Source organism: Planococcus citri, chromosome 3, assembly GCF_950023065.1.
Source record: "Planococcus citri chromosome 3, ihPlaCitr1.1, whole genome shotgun sequence".
Lineage (NCBI taxonomy): Eukaryota > Metazoa > Arthropoda > Insecta > Hemiptera > Pseudococcidae > Planococcus > Planococcus citri.
The window spans coordinates 26,526,491-26,548,626 of NC_088679.1; the positions used below are offsets into that span (position 1 = coordinate 26,526,491).

At 33.5% G+C, this 22,136-nt stretch overlaps 1 protein-coding gene across 1 annotated transcript in view; it reads right to left on the reverse strand.

Moving 5' to 3' along the window:
- Positions 1-22,136, reverse strand: part of LOC135840452 (uncharacterized) — a 68,168-nt gene that overhangs the window by 14,962 nt on the left and 31,070 nt on the right. The window lies entirely within an intron of this gene.

Sequence of the window (22,136 nt, forward strand, 5' to 3'; positions counted from 1 at the left end):
ATGGTAGAGGTCTCAAGCCGTTCTGGCGCCTTCAGTAGCAAATTTTTGCAATTCACTGTTAGGGGAAAATTTGTTATAAAAAATAGTTAAAATGAAATGCAGTACCTACCCATGAACTTGAATGCATCATTTTTACTATTTATGTAGGCCTACATATTTACTTTCGATCAATTTGAGTTGGTACAAATTTTCAAAATATTTTTTACCGGTTCAAATCCAAAATTTTCTTCTGCGATTATTTTTGAAAAATACGAAGAATTTTCCAATTACAAATAAGCCAAAATAAGTAGGTACAAAAAAAACATAAAATTTTTTGTCATCTATGTTATGTAATTTTTGACCTCTAAAATTGATTAAGTATCTTTTTTTCAGCCATTTTAAAACCTCCTGCGAATGGATTTTTGGATTTCCAAGTTTTATAAAAATTGCCATAAAAAGGGCCAAGGGACAAATTTTCAAAAATGATTTTTACATTAATTTGTTCTTTTTTAGATTTGAAAAATCAAGAAATCCTCTGATGGCTTTAGAATGATTCAAAACCACCGCAAATTAATTAATTCAAGTGGCTGAAAATAGAATATGAGAGAAATTTCTGTGATCTACTTCGATTCAATTAAATTCCAAGTTTTTCATGCAAATTGGGTCTGATTTGAATTTTCAAAAATTTCGTTTGCGAACGATTTGATCAGATACGATGAATCATTCGAGAACGATTGATCACTTGAAATTAGATAATCCACGATAAGACGAAACAAAAATATATTTTTCATTCATCAATAGACCGTACATGTTGTGAATTAAGTATTCGTTCACAAACAATTTTTTTCTCAGAATTGGCAAATCATTCGAAAATTAGAGGACGTACATAGAGGAATTTGACTTTTCTAAATTCACCAATAAAAATTTAACATAATTTATTCGTGGATGATTTCTTTAGAATTTGAAAAAAAAATCGTGAATAAATGAGCGAGTCATAGAAATTAAATTGAGTAAATATGAAATATTTGCCTTTTTAAATTCAAAATCAAAAAATATCCATCCACGATTCAAGAACTTTTCTTCCTAAAATAAAATCGCCCAATAAGTTTTTGATTCTGTAATTTTTTTCATCATTATTTTTAAAATTGAAACACTCGATCGTCATTTTAATTTTGAAATAAGTTTCAATTTTTCAAAATTTCTATCATGTACTTGTGAAGAATATGCAAAATCTTGCCAAATTTGAAGAGGGAGAATAGAGAAGAGATTAAATTCTACTTTTTAAAAATATTATCTATAGACCAACTGTTTTTTAGTTTTTTATTTTATTTTATTTATTTATTAAGAGCCATTTACAGCAACTTAGGCTAGGGGCCCTATATTAAGACAAACTTATGATTAGGGTATATACATAACTAGAAATAAAGTTATAATCAGTACAAAGAAATGGGCTACCTGGGTTTTCTTCTCAAGTGTCTCAGTCTTTTTTTAGCTGGAAGAAATTGTTTAAAATCTCTCTTTTTTTTGTTTATTTTTGAAAAAACGTTAAATTTTGACTTTCTACGAGGTATTTTTGGGAGAAATTCGAAGCAACAGGCACTTGAAATTTTTTAATTTTTTTGATTTTACGTTTAATTTTATTGACATTATTTTTCTGAATTATTTAAAGTTTTCTTCTATTTTGAATGTTTGAAGAAAATAAATCAAGATTCCGACAAATTAAATTTTTCTTCATCGTACCTATCTTGAGGCTTAAAAAATATCCAAGTATTGAATTATGTTACGGAACAAGGTTTGGGCGTCTGTGACCAAAAAATCAGTGTTCGCTTTTTTGGGTCTTCCTGTAAAATCTCTCATCCAGGAAGTTTTTAAAAAAATTCTTCAGAAAAATTCACAATTAGGTAAGTACAAAAACTTTTAAAAAGTTTTTCTACAAAAATTTTTTACTGTTTTTTTAAAAGTTTTTTTCTCGATTTTTTACGAGGGAGGAGAACAAAGGGCGTCAATCGTTCAGATTTTTAACATTCGAAATTTATTGGGTACTTCCATGAGTTCAATTGGTGGAGGGGGAGGGGAAGGTTTGAAGTACGTTAGTTGTTGGCTTACTTTCGTTCTGCGAGGCTCTGGGTGACTGAAAATTTGGTACATACAAATCTATTTCATCACTTCATCAGTTATCGAAGATCCAAAACATTTTTGACATTCATTGAATCTAAGTACCTATATGTAGAGTAGATGAATAAGTAGGTACAAAAAATGTTTCCAATTAACTTACTGAGAAAAAAATTTGAGGGGAGAAATCGGCCCTCAAAAAGGAGGGATTTTTGAAAAAATTGTGATTTTTTCGCTCCTGTCACTTTTCAACGTGCTTTGGGAAAAATGGCCCAGTCCCAAATAAAAGTACATTACTGCCAAAAACTTACGAATTTTTTTTCGATTTTTTGAAATTGGCAGGAATGACCAGAAAATTGACACCATCTGCGTTCCAAAATATTTTTTCAATTTCAAGAATGATATACGATATTTTAATATTGGCATAATTAATGCGAAATATTAGCGAAGAAAAAAAATTTTCAAAACACGAATCTATCGAAAAAGAAGCGATTTGCAAATTTTCAATCGTCATAGATCAATACAGCATCTGAAATTCATGTACACTAGTTTCATTTGGGAGTGGGCCATTTTTCCTAAAACAATTGTTGGGTGTGACAGAAGAGAAAACCCCATGATTTTTCAGAAAATGCTTCCTCTTTGGAGATCTACATATTTCTCCCTTTCAATGGAACATCCGGAGCTAAAAAAATGTCTAAGGGAAGTTTCATAAAAAATGACCTCTCTAAAAAAAAATCTCACCAATTAATTTGAAATATAAGTAAACATCATGAATTTACGATTACTCCAAAAAGATTAGAAGACTTGAAAAAAATCGACGTCAATATGGAGTAATACACGCAAGAATAATCTAAAACACGAAGAGATCACATCCCCTTCTCCTTCACCTTTCCCATCTGGGAAAAATTCAAACCTATTACACCAATGGAAATAAAATCCTCCCGTCATTATACGACTGAAAGTTACAACCTTGATCACGTAACACGTATCGTTTTAATTACCCTCGAAAAATGAAAAAACAAAACTAGTTCACTACGATTTTTATATCACGATGAGTTTTTTCACCAGTAAGTATAAGTATTATTTTTTCGCAAATTGATTGTCATCGATCGTAATACTCGTAAAACAAACAGGAATTCGAACAGTATCAAAACCAAGTCAGTAGAGTGAATGCGAAGGCGGCGTAAATCGAGAAGCATAATGTTTTTGTTATGCGTAATTACCAACACCAAGTCGGACCTGGCGCTCAACAGACCATAAAGTGTTTTAATGCAGAAAGAAGAGTCTATAGGTGGTGGTGGTGTTTGTTGATTTTTTTTCCACTTGCCTTCTTAGTAGATACTTATTTCATTTTTCAAACCAGCGCCGTCGAATCAATTGTCCATTGTTTTACTACTAACCTACTATTACACTTGGTTGCCGAATACGAGTACCATATGTCGTGTAAGGTTTCCGGGTTTCGTTTTCCTCTGATGCGGGTGATTGATTACGGAATACGGATGGGTCGGTTCTGTTTTCTATACTGGATAGGATAATTTTATGCGTGTAATGAGATAGGTGAGGTGGATTTTAGTTCGTCAGGTCGTTGTTGTTTGGTGTTTGGGAGATTTGGGTTATTTTGGGGGTTTATTGTTTTTTTTTGTTTTTTTTTTTTTTGGACATCAACATTGTACAAAATTTTTTAAACTATGGATTTATAAATTGATCAGAAATTCAATTTAAACTGATACTTCTGGAATTTCTAGATAACCATCTAAAACGATCAAGAGGGTGTCCCATGAATTCCGATCAAAATTATAGATTCTTAAGTTCATTTTTACCCTCTTCGAAGTATAATTTTGAAATTTTGGAGAAAATTGAAAAATTGCTGGAGCCTCCAGAATGGTTTAAAACTAGAATTTATTGGTGTGTGGGAGTTGAATCTTGCTCAAAAAATTTACATTTTGTTGAAAAGTTTAATATTTAGGTACCTATCTAATTGCCCTCAAAACAACTTTTCTAAATTTTTTGAATTTTCAAAAATTCACCAAAAATCCAAAAATGAATTTTGGGACCTGCTTTTTCAATAAGGCAACTCACAAGGGAGGTGCCCCAGGTGACATGCACCGATTTCAATGATTCTTGCACCATTGGATAGAGGACATTGAAGATGGTCTACCACAAAATTTTCAGCTGCTGAAGTTGATATTTCGATTTTTCAGAGCAATTTTTCGATTTTCACATAGCAATTGTGAAAATAGAAAAATCGCCCTGGAAGGGTCAAATATCAACTTCAGCAGCTGAAAATTTCACCGTGGGCTAGTCTTATCATAAGTATTGAAATGCCCAAATAATATGGGAGGTTTTGGTATGCGACCTCCGCCGACTATTTTTGGCCTATTTTTCCAAATTGCAATGTGAAAATCAAAAAATCGCCTTGGAAGGGTCAAATATCAACTTCAGCAGCTGAAAATTTCACCGTGGGCTAGTCTTATCATAAGTATTGAAATGCCCAAATAATATGGGAGGTTTTGGTATGCGACCTCCGCCGACTACTTTTGGCCATTTTTTCAAAATTGCTATGTGAAAATCGAAAAATTGCTCTGAAAAATCGAAATATCAACTTCAGCAGCTGAAAATTCTGTGATAGACTATGTTCGATGTCCCCTATCCAATGGTGCAAGAATCATTTAAATCGGTGCATGTCACCTGGGGCACCTCCCTTGTCAGTGAAGTATTTTTTCAAAATTCCTCAGTTTTCCAAAAATACCTCAACATTGATAATCCTCAATGAGGCCCAAAATAGGGCCAACTCTTCTCACAAGGGAACCTCTTGAGGTGTCACACTCCGATTTGAACGGGACCGCGATTTTTGGAAAGAGCATAGTCTAAAACCCTCAAAACCAAATTTTCAGCTCTCCAAGTTCATTTTTCGATTTTTGGCGAATTTTTGAAAATTTCCTCACAAACGGTTATCTTTTGATTTTTTGGATTTTTTAATTTTGAAAAAAGCTGGTCAAAAAACCACTCTTGAGGTGTCACTTCCAAAATCGGATCAAATGTAGATAAACTTGTTAAACAGTTGAAGTATAATACACAACTCGATTTTTAGCTGCCCAACTGCATATTCACGCCTTCTGGAGCAAATTCAAAATTCTGGAGAAATCGAAAAATCGCGCTGGAGGTTCCAGAATGGCTGGAAATTGTGAAATTTGGATTTGGGGGGTTAATTTTGGACAAAATACAGCGGTTCGCGTGAATTTCAAAAATTTCCACACAAACGGGAAACTTTTGATTTTTTTGATTTTTTAATTTTGAAAAAAGCTGGTCAAAAAGTCACTTTTGAGGTGTCACTCTCAAAATCGGCTCAAATGTGGATAAACTCGTTAAACAGGTCGCGTGTAATATACAACTCGATTTTTAGCTTCCCAACTTCATATTCACGCCTTCTGGAGCAAATTCAAAATTCTGGAGAAATTGAAAAATCGCGCTGGAGGCTCCAGAATGGCTGGAAATGGTGAAATTTGGATTTCGGTAATTAATATTAGTTTTGGGACTTATTTTGACCATTTTTATTGATTAAGTACGTACTTTAAAAAAAAAAAAGCATAAATCGCCAAAAACAATCAATTTTGAATTTTCAAAAATTCGCCAAAAATCAAAATATGAACTCGGGCAGCTGAAAATTTGGTTTTGGGGGTTTTAGACTGTGCTCTTTCCAAAAATCGCTGTCCCGTTCAAATCGGAGTGTGACACCTCAAGAGGTTCCCTTGTCAGGAAAAATCCATCACAGAATCTCGATGTTTGGTATCTCATCCTCCTTCTTCATCATCGACATCAACAACAACAACAACAACGACAACAACATTGTAGATATTTCTTCTCAACCAGCTTTTTTTCATCTCTAATTGTATTTTAAGCAACTAGGGCAGTCAAAAGAAGAAAAAAAAAAGTTCTCACAGTATCCGAGTATAACCTGCACATCAACCACATATACCCGTAGATCATTAAAACCGCAGAATTGACAGCAGTTCTACCTACATATTCGTATCCAGAGCATCGATACTCTTCTACGTGTAGGCTGCGAACGAAGGAGCACCTCGACATATAACGACAGTCAAAAAAAAAATCGCTTATCACCGTGCATAAAATCTGTCTCCTTCACACACGTATCGTTTCCGCTTGCTGAGCCTTGACCCGCGAAAGCCGTGACTGTGAACTACTTACGTCATTGAAGCTCTACTACCACGACGAATGTCACGTGTTTTGGTACGAAAAAAAATCACTCCACCTTGTTTATACTTCTGCTGGAGTCTGGAGAGCCTTCTTCGATTCTATGGTTTATCCGAAATAATATTCGCTTTTTAGGCTATAGATACATGTGTATGTACATAAGTTTGAAAAATTTTCTCAGGAGAGGATGATATTTTTTTATTCCTTTTTTGCATTAAGCACGTAGCAAGTGGGGCGCGCGCGTTATTTCATAGTATCCACCAGACCATAGCAACAGGTGAACCGATCGACTTTACTCCGCGGTGCCGGTGCGTCGTTTTTCATAATACTCGGCCAAGTTTATAATCTAGATGATAGCCTTGCTTAACCTACATTGAAGCTATATCGTCACAGAGAGCCCGTATTAGTGCCTTCTACAATACCCGACTACTATGGTGAGTAGGTAAAGGTACACTATAAGACTGTTCGTCAAATTGAAAATGTCATCAATCAGCTAAAAAGTAAAGCTTTACAATACAATCCGAGCAGAAAGACATAGGTAATTAAAATCCCAGTATGAGAATGCTAGGTAGGTAAATGGTACGCGCAGTCACAGTGACGTGGCAGAATTTTACACTATTGCATCGTGTAGCTCGATTTGTAAGATTCCATTCAGTAGTTTGTATTTTGTAAATAGTTACTAGGTACATACTTATAAACAAAAACAAACACAATCAGTGTCTACAACCTGTCTAGAAAATGCTTCAACATTCACGATCATTTTTTAATTTTTTAGTGGGGTATTTTTGAAACCTGTGGGATGGTTCTCAACTTACTTTATTGCTGGTTGAGTAGGACCATTCCTCATTAAAATCATTTCAATTTTGGTTCATTATTTTTTGATAGCAGCTCCCCCCCCCCACAAAAAATGGCCAACGTTTTCTCTTTAGCTCTCTACAAGACAAGAGAATGAATGCGAAAAAATGTCACGAGGATTTTCTTCTCATAAATTGATCTGCAGTGAGAAGTCTTACCCCTTCAGAAACTGATTATTTGCTTCTATCATCTTGCCTTGCACTGGCTACGCCCAAATTGTTCTCAAATTTGCTACAAGCCACACCCATCAACCCTTAGGGATGTCTGCCATAAGCACACCAGCCACACCCAAGTTCATGCCTGATGCCACACCCATCTATTCTTCTCTTGGACAAACCACCCCCAAACTGCTCCCTCATTGGTAACTGGCCACACCCATATTCTCCTACCACAGTCCCATTAGCAATAAGCCCCACCCATCTACACTTGGAACTAGTCACGTAGTCAGGCTGTTGCTCCTGCCACACCCATTCTGATTTCTTTTCGTCTAAAGACCACACCCTTCTAGCACCAACCACACCCTTGCTGTCCTCTCATTGGCTGCAGACCACACCCATTTACATTTCTCATTGACCATCAAGGGTGGAGTCAGCTTATATAAACTCATTTCTGACACAAACTAGTCAGTAGCGATCTAACCACTAAACTGGCAACTTATTTCGCTACTTTATAAACTGCTCAAGTCTGAGAAAACTGCTCAATTTTCTAGCTTTTAAGCTAGCTAATTGTTTGCGCGAATATAAATAATGGAGACCGAGTACAAATTTGATGTTTTCGGAGTGCGAGTTGTAAATAAACGAGTCACCGAGACCGAAAGTGACGACCGATTTGACATAATCAGTGCCTTGTCGCCTGAGCTTTCCACGATGATATTTCGGTTACTGGATCCTCCTGCTATGCGGGCAGCTATGCTTGTTAGTAAGAACTGGTACCGAATATACAAATCTGATCCGATGATAGAGAAGATTTTGCATAGACAAGTCCGACGAAATATTCGAGAAAGATACAGATTAGCTGGACTGAGTAGTAAGACTACTAAACGACGAATTAGACAAGTTTCGAATGAGAAACGAAAGTGTAAGAAAGCTAAAATGGACAAAGAGCAGCTCAGCTCATCTTCTACGAGACGACCAATGAGAATGTGATAGTGATAAACTAAATAAATAGGATTAAGTTTCCCTCATACTAGTCATACTTTGTAAATATTGTAATGCCCTGGAGTACATAGAAGATGAAATAAATAACACTTCAACTAATTTCTGCTTTGTAGGCTTTTTCTTCTAAATGATTTGAAAGGGATGAAGGAAACAACCAATAAGTGAAAGCAAGGAAATAATGAATAAAAATTGAGTTATTTGGGCAAAGTTGTCTAAAGGAATAGAATTCTTAAAAAAATCAATTGGCCAAAAAAAAAACTGAATTTCATATTTTCAATAAAAAAACCTCTTCCTTTATCTACATTCGAATAATACATAAATTTAAGAGTAACATCTCAGAGCCCAGGTAAGCTGCCCACTTCTCAATGAGTGAAATGAACTCATTGGCAATTTCCAAATTTTTTCGTGAGTACTCTACATTTTTTTAAATGATCTATTGATTGAAATTTTTTTCATTAAATAGGCACCTACCTTTTTATGGTTGGACACGAGGCTTGAATGAAATTTTATGGTTTGTGACTCCAGAGGTACAAAACTCCCTTGAATAAATAGGTAATATGGTACCTTGAGTACTTGATAAAAAAATATTGTGGTAGGTCGATGGTTGAATGGCAGACTTACATGCTGAAGTTTACTTGAAAAACCTTTCACGTGATTTAACACACAAAATGTCGAAAAATCATATGGAATATTGCTAAAAATTGAAACAGAGAAGATGGAAGAACTGAGATAGGAGAGAGAAGGGTTTTATTTCATAAGAACTTCGATTTAGGTATGTTTTCATACATACGTGAAAATTACCATAAAAATTTTGAATAATCAAGATTGTGATACTTGTGTTTGTTTGAATCTTTCATTCCTCAGGCCTCCAAGATTGTGATACTTATCTATTTGAATAAAATTGAATTGGAGCCATCACTTATTTTGAGAGCTTGATCATTCCTCAAATGAGTATGTGGGTTTTCAAAACCAAATTGACAGATGCATATGAAAATAAAAAAGTCAAATTGATAAAAAAATTTAGGATAAAATCTCATCACTTGAAAACTTACTTGAGTCTCACCTAATTTAAAGTGCTTGCAAAACGAAAATTTAGAGCATTAGAGCACAGAATTTCATTATTTTTTTTTTGTTGATAATTTTGAAAACTCACAAGAAAAAATCTACACATCACCAGGTAGGTGTACCTATAACATAGAAATAAAATAGGGTCAAATTCAAATTCTGCAAAAGTTTTTGATTTTGATTTTTTTTTTGAATTTCAATATAAAAATTAAAAAATTTGTAACGTCTAGTTACTATTTTCATTTAGCATCAAAATTTCCCCACAGAATAAAATGTTCATTTTGGAAAACTGATGAACTTGTAGGTACCTATTTGTGGAAAATACATATGATACAATTTTTGAATTTTTACAACTTTCAAACAATTTATTATTATTGGAATTTGATTTCGAAAATAAATTTTTACCAAGTATAAAATGGGACTCTCACACCTCATTTTGGCTCTCTCCTCAAATTTCCATTATATCTACGTATAATAAAAGTTTTTTCAAATTCAGAATTATTATCAAAATTTTGTCCGAAAATTAATAAATCATCGGCAGTGTCATTGATAAGACCAATCAATGCTGTAAAAATTTTATTTTTGAAAAAAAATCACAAAGGAGGCATCAAAGGTGCCACTGGTAAGATTTTTTCTGTGTTTCGAAATTCACACCAATTTTGTACTGATTCTAACAATTTGTCTTCGTTGAATTATCAAAATTGTGAAATAAAAAATAAAATTCTGTGTTTAAATTTTCTAAAAAAAAAAAAAAAAAAAAAAAAAAAAAAAAAAAAAAATGAAGAAAAAGAAACTGGAAACATTTTACAGGCGATAAAATTTTACAGCAAATTTCTACCAAGTTGTCCTCGTGTTTTTGTCTGCATCCTTAAATTTAGTTTTGGAAATTTAAGGAAACTGAAAGAATCATCAATTTTCAGAGCTAGTCAGCTAGTGACTTGAATTCCTTTTTTTTCAACTATCACGACTTCGTCCATTCTTTTGAACGAAGATTTTTGAAATTCATTCGCTGAATTACCTACTGAGGAGCATTAAAGGGTTGAACAGAGACGTAGCGAAGAGCTGTATTTCGAGGGGAGGAGGCAGGTAACACAAAATTCCCAACCGACGACTTACCGAAGTATTTCCATTTCCCAAAAATAAAAAAATTGAATTATGTAAGTACATAGGTACCTATTTCTGGAATTTTCAAGTCAAATTTTTAATCGACTTCGAGCATCTATTTACAACTTTCAAAAACTCAGTAAATTTGAGTAAGCCTTTTTGAAATTTTCCAAGTAATTCGCGAGTTTGAAAGTTTCGAAAAATTCATAATTCGGGAGATGAAAAAAAAATCATTCTTGATGCCTAAACTTAATTTTTTGAGGTGTACTTGATATTTTTCAGATTTACCCGCATAAAAAAATTTCAGAGATTTAAATTTCGAAAAAGAAAATCATGCACATTGACCCAAACGTAGCGAGGTCAAAATTTTCGAAAATTTACAACCCAGGAGGTAAAAATGATCATTTATGATGTTTGAAATCGATTTATGTTTTAAATTCGAATAAAAAATTTTCAGAAATTTAGATTTTAATGCAGGTAAGCAATTCACAATATTCTAGAAATAAAGCATTTTTTTTCAACAAGGTACGAGTCGTATTTTTTTTTCTTAAAATTTTTAACAATTCTACCTATCGAATGTCTTCCCAGTAAAATAATTTAGAAAAAAGATGCATCAAGTTGAGAATTTTCAACCATCTACATTTTTATTTTCAACCATCGTATTTTCCCAACTTTTTGTGTATTTCCTAAAATTTACCTACTTCGGTCGAGTATGGGAGGGGGCAGCTCACCCTCCCTTGGCTTCGTCCCTGGAGTTGAATTGAATATTTGAGGAGAAAAAAGGGATCGGAAAAAAAACTTGTTTTAAAAAATTTCTCTGAAGCCCCTACAATAACTCACGTTTTGTCAGAATTATCTCTCTTTGCCTCCGTTCTTCTCAAAAAATCATCTTAGAATCTCTCCCTCAAACCTGAAAAAAATGACCAACTCCAAAAAGTATTCTCCTATAACTTCTTTATGAAAATAATCGAACTAACACATCATCACGTGATTCGAAATCAAGAAAAAAAATGAATTTTCACGCAATATGATCCATCATTACATAATATTGCGTCGTCGGCGTATTGCGTTAAAAGGTAACAAATGTAGCAATGTAGATATCTTCGAACTTGATATCCATAGTGTTATGGTCACTAAGGAAGTAAGAGTTTTTAAGCTTATGAACCGAACAATACAGATTAATCCGTTATTTCGCCACAAATTATGCGCCAATTGTTCCATTTCCATCGCAGGACCGAGTTACGAGTAATTATCGCTACCAGAAAAATGACTCGAGTTGTGAAACAATTATGATCGAATATTAAGATAACATCATTTATGCAAACGAATTGCAAAATTATACCCCACAGAGACCGTCGTATCGTATCCTCCATAACTCTTATAAAGCTCATCGTATAGTACATAGATATGTTCGAACGAGCAGCTTTTCAAATGATCGAACGGACGTTGAGATTTTAAAATAAATACCACACATGAAGCGGTATACTTTTTTTTATATAAGTATAATTTAACGCGTCAATGCTTTAGAAAAAGAACTGACCCTAATTACAGAAGCTGCAGTGTACTGTATATACGAACACTAGAACTGTAGGTACGTCCGATCTGGATGTAATAATGAAAGAAAATCACAATAGAATAACGAGCTTGATATAGTTATTCGGTTGTTATTACTTTTTTTTTTTTTTTTTTTGGTCGATTCAAAAAACCAAAACGATGACTGTGTGACTTTGCTTCATCGTGTTGGGACATCCGCGCCATAATAGCGTTTTTATTTGCGACTCCCTTCCGTCTTTGCTACACAAATACACTTTTACTACCGGTTAAATGTAAATTAAAGTGGAAATTTGTCGTGTCTGTGTGATCCGACGAAGTCTAAAAGAGAGTGCAATGTCGAGAAGGAGAATCGACATTGTCACGATTATTCTACTTTTATATTTGTTCTGTCGATTGGGCTCGGCTATGGTAATATTCTTTTAGCAGAGCAATGACAACGACAACCAAAGAACACAAGATGGAAAACTTACCTACTGTCCGAAGATGATAATTCGATTAAAATTATCGTAGGTACTACTAAATTTTTGAAATGTGTTTATTTTTTATATTCTGCATTAATGAGCGAAATTTGAAATTAATTTGACGACTCGGTCCGTGTACTTTGAGGCGAAAATTCAGCTTTAGCATTTCATTCGCGTGCATTTTGTTCACCAGAGTGTTCTTATACGTATATGGCTGCTACATCGTATACGAAGAAGAAAGATAAGGCAATGGTAGCCCAATGCAGGCGTTTTTCATGGTCTAATAAAGTAAAATTGCGTGTAACGAGAGAGGAGACGTGTATCGTCGACTCTCTCGAGGCGGAATTGAAATATATTTTATGCCGGTACAACCAACCGGTAATCGTATTCGACGTCGTATTGTTTGTCTAATAGTACAACTACATAGCATACAATGTAGTTATACTGTAGTTGTACTGCCATTCAATAGACTAATTTATCGTTATCCACTATACCGAGCTATTGTTAATCCGCATCATAATCTTCTGCCAAGTCTCGCCAAACCGACCCGCCCCTCCCATCTGTACATCGTCGTGCTGTGTGATTTTTATTCACCGATGTAGCCGTGCGAACGTGTTAATAAAGTTGCAGATGCGAAACGCCGTAAATATGAATGATTCTTGGCAGTTACATCAGATTATTCGCGTTCAATCAGCAGTTCAGCACCATAGTAAACTCGTTCAGATGGGTAATTGATTAGATGCCGTAGGTATAGTGGTTTCGGAAGTGCTAATTTCAAGTGTTCGACCGTTGAATATCTCATTTAAATGTAAATAAATATTTATCAGAGTATGTCCTCGGTCCTCGAAAATATAGGCGTTTATTGTTGGATTGTCTCGTGCAGATTTGGGCGCTGGCGAGTGGCAATCTATTCAAAGTTATTGTGGTGACAAGCCGGCGAATTCGAATGGTTATTTTTGTATCGTGATTAATGTTTTTTTTTCTTCTCATTTTGTTTTTTTTTCTGTTGTCATGAGTGTGGTTTTCTGTTTTGTATTCGTATTTCGAGTACGAGTCACGGTTTACTTTCGATCTGGCTTTTTGAGTTCACTTCTCAAAATTTAGAGTCTTTGATAGAGATAAAATGTTGACCAAATTTAACATTAAAAATAATTACCATCCTCCATTTTCTCTCCCCTCCCCCCCACAAAAAAATCATCGAGGGAAAGATGAATTTGAAGAACTTGAATTTGATAATATCTAATTATGGTTGAAACTAATAATTCATCTAAACACTTTGCCAATTATGAAAAAAATAATTCGGGTCAAATTTTTTTCACTTTCTTTCCCCAATTATTTCTTTTGTACTGAAATTCAAGAGAAAAAAAATGAAATAGGCAACAATCGTTCTTAATTTACGATTCTCATTTAAGAAAATTGAAGTTTTCCTTTTTTGAAAAAATATAGAAAAATTATAATCAAGAAATTGCTGCTTCAAGTGTAGATTTTCACATTTAAATTCATTTCCAGGTGATTCAAAATATGTACCACGAATTAAGAATTTTTGTACCCAGACTGAAAGAAAAGGTGGAAATTTTTTTTCACAATGTTTTTTCAAGGTTTCTAGCAATAAAATGGATGAAAAATTACTATTTCTGCATTAATTTCAATTTCTAAAATTTACTGTCCCACAAAATAAAATTTTTTAGAAAGTTGCATATGCTATGTGTTTTGGGATAAGTATACCTACCTAAAGAAAAAAATTTTAAATTCACTTTTTGATTTTTTTTTTACCTCTAAAGTCACTTGTTTCTTTTTTTTTTGTGAGAAAATTGAATATGATGGTATATACAATTGGGTCCAAAATAAATTAAGTGAGACCTAGCATCATCGACTAAAAAATTTGTTCATCTTCAGTCTTCATTTCTTTAATTTTTGATACTTGGAAAATGGGAATGCTTAGGCAAGTCGGTTGGGAATTTTTTCCTCCCTTCGAAATATGTTTATAGCTTTTCGCTACGTCTCTGTTTAACGCTCTAATGCTCCTCAGTACTTTAGCGAATCGATTTCAAAAATGTTCGTTCAAAAAATTGGATGAAGTTGTGATAATTTAAAAAAAAATGAATTCAAAATCATTACTTGTTCTGAAAATTAAAGATTCTTTCAGTTTTCTCAAATTTCCAAAGCTAAATTTTAGTACGCGGATGAAAACTAGAGGCCAAGCTGGTAGAAATTAGCTGTATTTCATCGCCTAACAATGTGTTCGATTTTTTTCCTTCCAATTTTTTTTTTTTTTTAAATTTAAACAGCATTTTATCCCTGTATCACAGCATTGATAATTCACATAAGAAAGTTCTCACATCCCTACAAAATTGGAGTGAACCGAGGATCAGGTATCGCGAGGGGTCTCCATTTCGAAAAATTTTAATTTTGAAACACAGAAAAGTTTCACCAGTGGTGCTTTTGATCCTCGTACGTGACTTTTTTTTTCAAAAATGAAATTTTTACATCACTGGATTCGTCTTAAGAAAAGGCATCACTGATGATTTGAAAATTTCTGAATTCGAAAAAATTTTCGTTTTAGATAAAATGGAAATTTGAGAAGAGAGCAAAACCCGCAAATTGAAAATTGAAACTTGACTGAGCTTTCAATTTGGAATTTGAAAGAGAACATGAGGTGTGAGTAAGAGTCTCATTTTAAATTAAAAATTCAGTTTCAAAATCGAATTCCACCAATAAGGAGTAACAAATTAAAAAATTTTGATGAGGTATTTCCCATAGATAGGTAGGTATCTATTATAAGTCCATAGTCCATACCTACTTAAACTTTTTTCCTTTGAGGAAATGTTGATGCTGCATCCAAAAAATAAGTAAATTTTTCAAAATCAAAAATCCTCGTAGAATTTGAATTTGACCTTATTTTGTCCCAATGTTGTCGTGATGTGAAAATGTATTCTTGAAAGTTGTCAAAATTACTTACCAAAAAAAAAGAATAAATAAATGCCTATTTGTTCTAGTGCAGTCAATTTTTTTTTCAATCCCTATAAATTGGGAGAAAATCGAGCAAGTTTTCAAGTGATGAAATTTTATAGCAATTTTTGTATCAACCATTCAAAATAAATTATTTTCATCTGGAGTCATCAAGAGCCAAAATACATCATAGCAAAAAATGTCATTCAAGCCTCGTGTCCTTCCATTGAAATTTTTTCATGAAGTTTTTTTTTCAATGACCCTGAGGTGTTTTTCATTGAAAAATATGAAATTCAGTTTTTTTTTGGCCAATTGATTTTTTCAAGAACTCTATATTCCTTTTGAGAACTTTGCCCAAATAATTCAATTTGTATTCATTATTTCCTCATTATTTCCTTGCTTTCACTTATTGGTTGTTTCCTTCATCCCTTTCAAATCACTTAGAAGAAAAAGCCTACTAAGCAGAAATTAGTTGAAGTGTTATTTATTTCATCTTCTATGTACTCCAGGGCATTACAATATTTACAAAGTATGACTAGTATGAGGGAAACTTAATCCTATTTATTAGTTTATCACTATCACATTCTCATTGGTCGTCTCGTAGAAGATGAGCTGAGATGCTCTTTGTCCATTCTAGCTTTCTTACACCTTCGTTTCTCATTCGAAACTTGTCTAATTCGTCGTTTAGTAGTCTTACTACTCAGTCCAGCTAATCTGTATCTTTCTCGAATACTTCGTCGGACCTGTCTATGCAAAATCTTCTCTATCATCGGATCAGATTTGTATATTCGGTACCAGTTCTTACTAACAAGCATAGCTGCCCGCATAGCGGGAGGATCGAGTAACCGAAATATCATCGTGGAAAGCTCAGGCGACAAGGCACTGATTATGTCAAATCTGTCGTCACTTTCGGTCTCAGTGACTCGTTTATTTACAACTCGCACTCCGAAAACATCAAATTTGTACTCGGTCTCCATTTTATATTCGCACAAACGATTAGCTAGCTTAAAAGCTAGAAAATTGAGCAGTTTTCTCAGACTTGAGCAGTTTATAAAGTAGCGAAATAAGTTGCCAGTTTGGTGGTTAGATCGCTACTGGCTAGTTTGTGTCAGAGATGAGTTTATATAAGCTGACTCCACCCTAATTAGCAATGAGAAATGTAAATGGGCGTGGCCTGCAGCCAATGAGAGGACAGCAAGGGTGTGGCTGTTTGCTAGAAGGGTGTGGTCTTTAGACGAAAAGAAATCAGAATGGGTGTGGCAGGAGCAACAGCCTGACTACGTGACTAGTTCCAAGTGTAGATGGGTGGGGCTTATTGCTAATGGGACTGTGGTGGGAGAATATGGGTGTGGCCAGTTGTGCATTGTTGATCATTATTCGAAATGTAAAATGTTTACATGTGCCTGATCACGTCGCATGATTTCACACAAAAATTCTCTGGATACAAGAATGATGTGGTTTTTTTTTCGTTTTTTACTGTTACATTTTTCATTTTTAAATAATTAGGTAAGTAGGTACAGTTTTGAACTTAATCAGGTCCGCTTTCTCACGTCTAAATAGTAAATTTTATGATGATCGTAATTTTTCTCCTGAAAAACTTTTGTCTTGTTTCAAAACACTTGACGATTTGATGCTCTTCTTATCCCTTTTTCTCTAAATACATATAGATAAATTACTTAAAGAAATGGTTTTGTTAGGTTTTAATATGAAAGCTATCTAATTCCATTATTTTCCAAACCACTCTATACCTATGTATTATGAAAAATTCAAGTGATAAAAACTAAAAAATTGCCATTGGAATATTCTATCATAAAAGTTATGTATCTACATCTACATAGAATAAATCATGCAGTTGAAACTTTTTGAAAAATTGGCAATTTTGGAATTTCTAAAAATATTTTTGGCGTACAAAAACCTCCTCTTGGTCGACTTAAAAAAAAAATTCACTGTCATACGAAATACGAGTAAGTAGGTAATTTTGGAATCCATCATGACAATTGAGGAGGTGGATAGCAAAACGCAATAACTCCAAAATTACGAAAATTGAGTTTGATATCTATCCTTATGTAAAATTCAACGGGGAATCCATTCCCGGTGTCAGATTTTGTCCATCAGTTGAATATCATAGCGCAATCGAGGAAAACAAGTCTGATTTTAGAGCTAAATGCATTGAAAAATGAGATTTTGTTTGCAAAACGCAATAACTCCACTACTTTTTATACATTTCAGTTGCGCAGATGTGGTAACACTGTTTTTTTTCATCGGGTGGGTACTGAAAATCGTTGGGTAGGAGTTACTTAAAAAAATGGTGCTTTCGTTGCCACTCTCTGAATACCATATCACACACAGGAATTGTTTGAATTTCACATTCCATTTTTTTAATTGTTTTTTATCGAAAATTCTCGATTAAACATCAATTTTTTCAAATAAAAAATGCGTTTTTTTGCAGAAAAACACCAAAAAAAAAAATTTTGCGTTCAAAACGCAATAACTTTTTTTTCTTTTCCTCACTGTGCTTACCCAGGTGACCGAAATTTTGAAATTGAGTGGAAATTTTATTTGTGGCACCTTCCCCTTTCATTTGACACCAATTTCGGAACTCGACCCCCCACCCTTCCCCTCCTGACAATTTTTCCTAATTTCCCAAAAAAACCAAAAATGGAGTTATTGCGTTTTGCTATCCACCTCCTCAATTATATGTAGGTACTATCTTCCAGGAGCTGTGACCTTAAATTACAAAATATTAACACGTCAGCTCGACTTCAGGACATTTTTCAGTTAAATGAAATGAATTTTGGCTTTCAAGTGAAAGTTTCTTATCTTATTACAAATGCATAATGCTTACGGGTTTGTTTGAGAAATTATTCAAACTTCTCTAACTTTCAAAATTAATTTCAAGTAGACTAACATTACTTGTAGTTTATTTTTTGCAATAATTTTTTTTTACAAAAATGTTGCACTTTTTTGCAAATAGTTGCCAATATTTTGTTTTATCTCTTCAAAGACACAATTTTTCAAACTTCTGATTTTCCATCTACAATGAGTTAACAAATCTACTCAAAAATGAAACCATGAGTTAGAACGTAGAAATACTTGGTGAATGAATGATGAAAAATTTCCAGAAAAAAAATACAAAATTCTGCACATAGGTTACTTATGTAGGTACTTGAAATCGACGATGCTAACTTGATTTATTGGGTCAAATCTTCCAAAAATATTTTTCAAATTCATAAAACATGCTTCGAAACTTATTCAAAAATGATAAAATAAAAAAATTGGTCGGAACGGAAATTATAAGAATCTTTAAGAAATCATTTAAAAAATTTACCAATTGAAATTTTAAACAATACCGAAAATTTGTTTAGAAAATCCAGCTGAAAGTTTTTCAAAATCTAGTCATATCAGAGTGACAAAAAATTGACAAAATTTGTATTTTTTGAGAAAATTAGAGTGACTAAAAATTTACAAAATTGGTATTTTTTGAGAAAATTAAAAAATATATACAGATATATTCTTTAGTTTACCTAGTAAATACGTCTTGTATTTTGGGACAATTTTTCGTAATTTGATTTTTTTTTGTAGGTACAGCAGATTTTTCGATGTACCTATTTAAAATGATTACTTCTTGAAATTTTTAATATAATTTTTCAAAGCCATCTTAACCCTACCCCAAAATCCAAGATGAGCTCAACTTACTAAAAATTGTAAAATTAAAATTATTATTCCTTTGTCATTAATCTTTTCACAGGATGTCAAACGAACAGAACAACACACTAAAGCAGCATCCAATAAGAAGCAGAGACATAGTCAAATCACACATATCTAGGGGGGGGGGAGATTTGGTGTTTTGAGAAAGATCCAACTTTTTTCATTTTTTTTTTCATTTTTATACACCTATAACTAGTAGGTTAAAAATAATACCATATTTTTAACCCCCCCCCCCGAATCGATTTGTTCGTTGTAGTTTCAGAAGATCTTTGTATTCACAGTACTAAAAAAATTTCTGGATGGAAAAATTTATAAAAAAGGTTTAAAATGAAATTCAGAATTTTTAAACTTTGATTAGGTATTTACTATATTGTTGATTTCCACGATCGATTCAAACACAATTTTTCAAAATTGTTCTCGAAAATTCAAATCCAAAGTTTTTCCCCGATCCAAAGGGAGTCGAGACCCCCAAACCCCCCTTCCCCCAAACGGCTACACCTCTGATAAGGACGGCTTTGAACAGTAAATATTTTCAAATACATAAATTATTTTATATTAATTTTGTGGGGTGAGGCAAGTCAACATTTATTCAAATTCAAATTTTTCACTTCAAAATTGTTTCATTTCCAAAAAAGAAAACTAGAAAAAATGAATGAAAAGAAATAAAGTCAATCGGTTCAAAATTCATTCAAGTCAATGTTCTCAATTTTAAAACAGAATTTAAAAAATAGGTGAGTAAGGGTAAGGGCGCCCAACTTCGACCACTTTTTTTAAAATCGCCACCAATCGAAGACTATTTCACTTCAAAACGTGGTAGATGGCTTAAAATGTAGGTTGAACCTTCCCCTAACTCATATCAAAATTTTGGCCCAAATGAAGAATCCTTAATATGTTTTTTGAATTTTTTTCCGAAACAACTCAAAAACGATTTTTCAAAAGTTGGGCTCCTAATCCCGACCACCTCCAAAAGTTAGGTGCCCTAATTCCGACCACATTTGAAAGTGCAGCAACCAATAAAATACTATTTCACATGAAAATACAGTAAATGGCTTAAAAGATAGATTGAACCTTCCCCTAACTCATATTAAAATTTTGGGGTTATAGAATAATTCTTTATGGCTTTTTGGAATTTTCTTCTGAGGCACCTCAAAAATGACTGAATTTGGTACCCTAATCCCGACCACCCTGACTGAATTTACATGATCTTATGGGTGGTCGGGATTAGGAGACCCATATTGTTTTACACTTTCGTTAAAAAATTTTATACATACCTTTGATGGATTAGGAAAGCGGCTATATCATCAGAAACGTGCTTTATTATCGATCACAACACATGTATAACATCATACAATTATTGATATCTAGTTAAAATTTTTTGAGGATGAAAAATGACAAAAAACTTTTTTTTGACTATTGAATTTTTTCAACTTCAATTCATTTCGCGAGTTTTGGCTGTACAATGGCCGGGAATGTCTCAAATTAATCGTCTGTGATAGAGGAACATGTTTATATCACTTTCCGGTAGGTAGCACTAATAACAGACGAGATATAGAGGGTGGTCGGGATTAGGCACTGGGCGGAATAGGGGTCCCTTACCCTTACTTACTTACTAGTGAAAAAATTCAGTAAGTATTCTGAAAGACGAGAAGGTAGGTATGAAAAGCAAATTTCGAAGTTTCATAAAAAAAATTAAACAGCAGGATTCCTCTTAAATTTCGACAAGAAAGCAAAATTTCCAGCAGTAAAATTTTCAAAATGAATTAATTTTTAGGGAAAGGGAGGAATTTTAAAATTTATTGAAAATCCAAATCAATATTTTTCAAGGCAATGTTTCTCATTTTCAAAAAGAACTAAAAAATTATGGGGAAAATACAAATTTTAAAGAAGAAAAAAATAAGTAAATAAAAACTCTAAAGTTTTATTAATGATGATTGATGTGGTAGAATTTGAAAAAATGTATACCTGGAAAAAATAACTTCAAAAACCAACTTCAAAGTGTTGAAAAATTTCCAACAGTCGAGTAACTCTTGAAGTAATTTTCTCCTTTTTCAAGCAGAAGATTGATGAGTCCGATAAGAATTCTAATGGGATTTTTTTGTATTTTGTCAAAATGGAAACGCAAACTTTGTATACGCAGCAACAATGTTCCTTTTTTGTCACATTGTTGTTCAAGAAGAAAACTCTGATTTCACACAAGATTACCAACTTCAATTAGTATACATGCAAAGCGAATTTTTCCAGCGCTAATTCTCAAATACCACAAAAAAGAACAGGAACAAATAGTTCACAGGCTAAAAATCTATGTAAAAACTAGTGCATTTTGATTGATATACGCATCGTAGGTGTTTCGTTACTCGTAATATTACTTACGAGTGCATAGAAATACAAAACAACTTCGTCCAAATACAATTATAATAACTAATAAGCCACGAGACACGACTGTATATGTACAAGAAGTACATACTACCTAAGTAGTAAGTACATCTGTATACGATGATGAAGACAATACTCTTGTACGTTTATACGTGTACATGTAAACATACACAATCGGTATGTTGAATTGGATTTTTTTTTTTAATGGAATGACAACAGCAAAGGAGAGATATTGGGACGAGCGAGCGGTACTAAAAAGCGACGATACTGTGGCGAGAAGCCGGTTAAAAAGACACGACGACGCGACGCGGAGGACGCTGTTTCAATAATATGTAACAAGAATGAAGGAAACCTTGGTCGTTGTTGAGTGTTCGGTGTATTAACCACTTTACAAACAGCTGCCGGTTGTAAATATTTCATTTGGTAAATTCATCCTCTCTGCACAGTTCACTGCCTCTTCGCGCACCGTTATTCAAGGCACGGGACGAGGTGCAGAGTGTTCTAAAATGTCGAACAGCATCGTCGCGTCTCAGATCAAGTTCCAATTCGACAATATGGAAAATGCAAAGAATCAGTACCTAATACTCTCTCTTCTCGCTCAACTCCG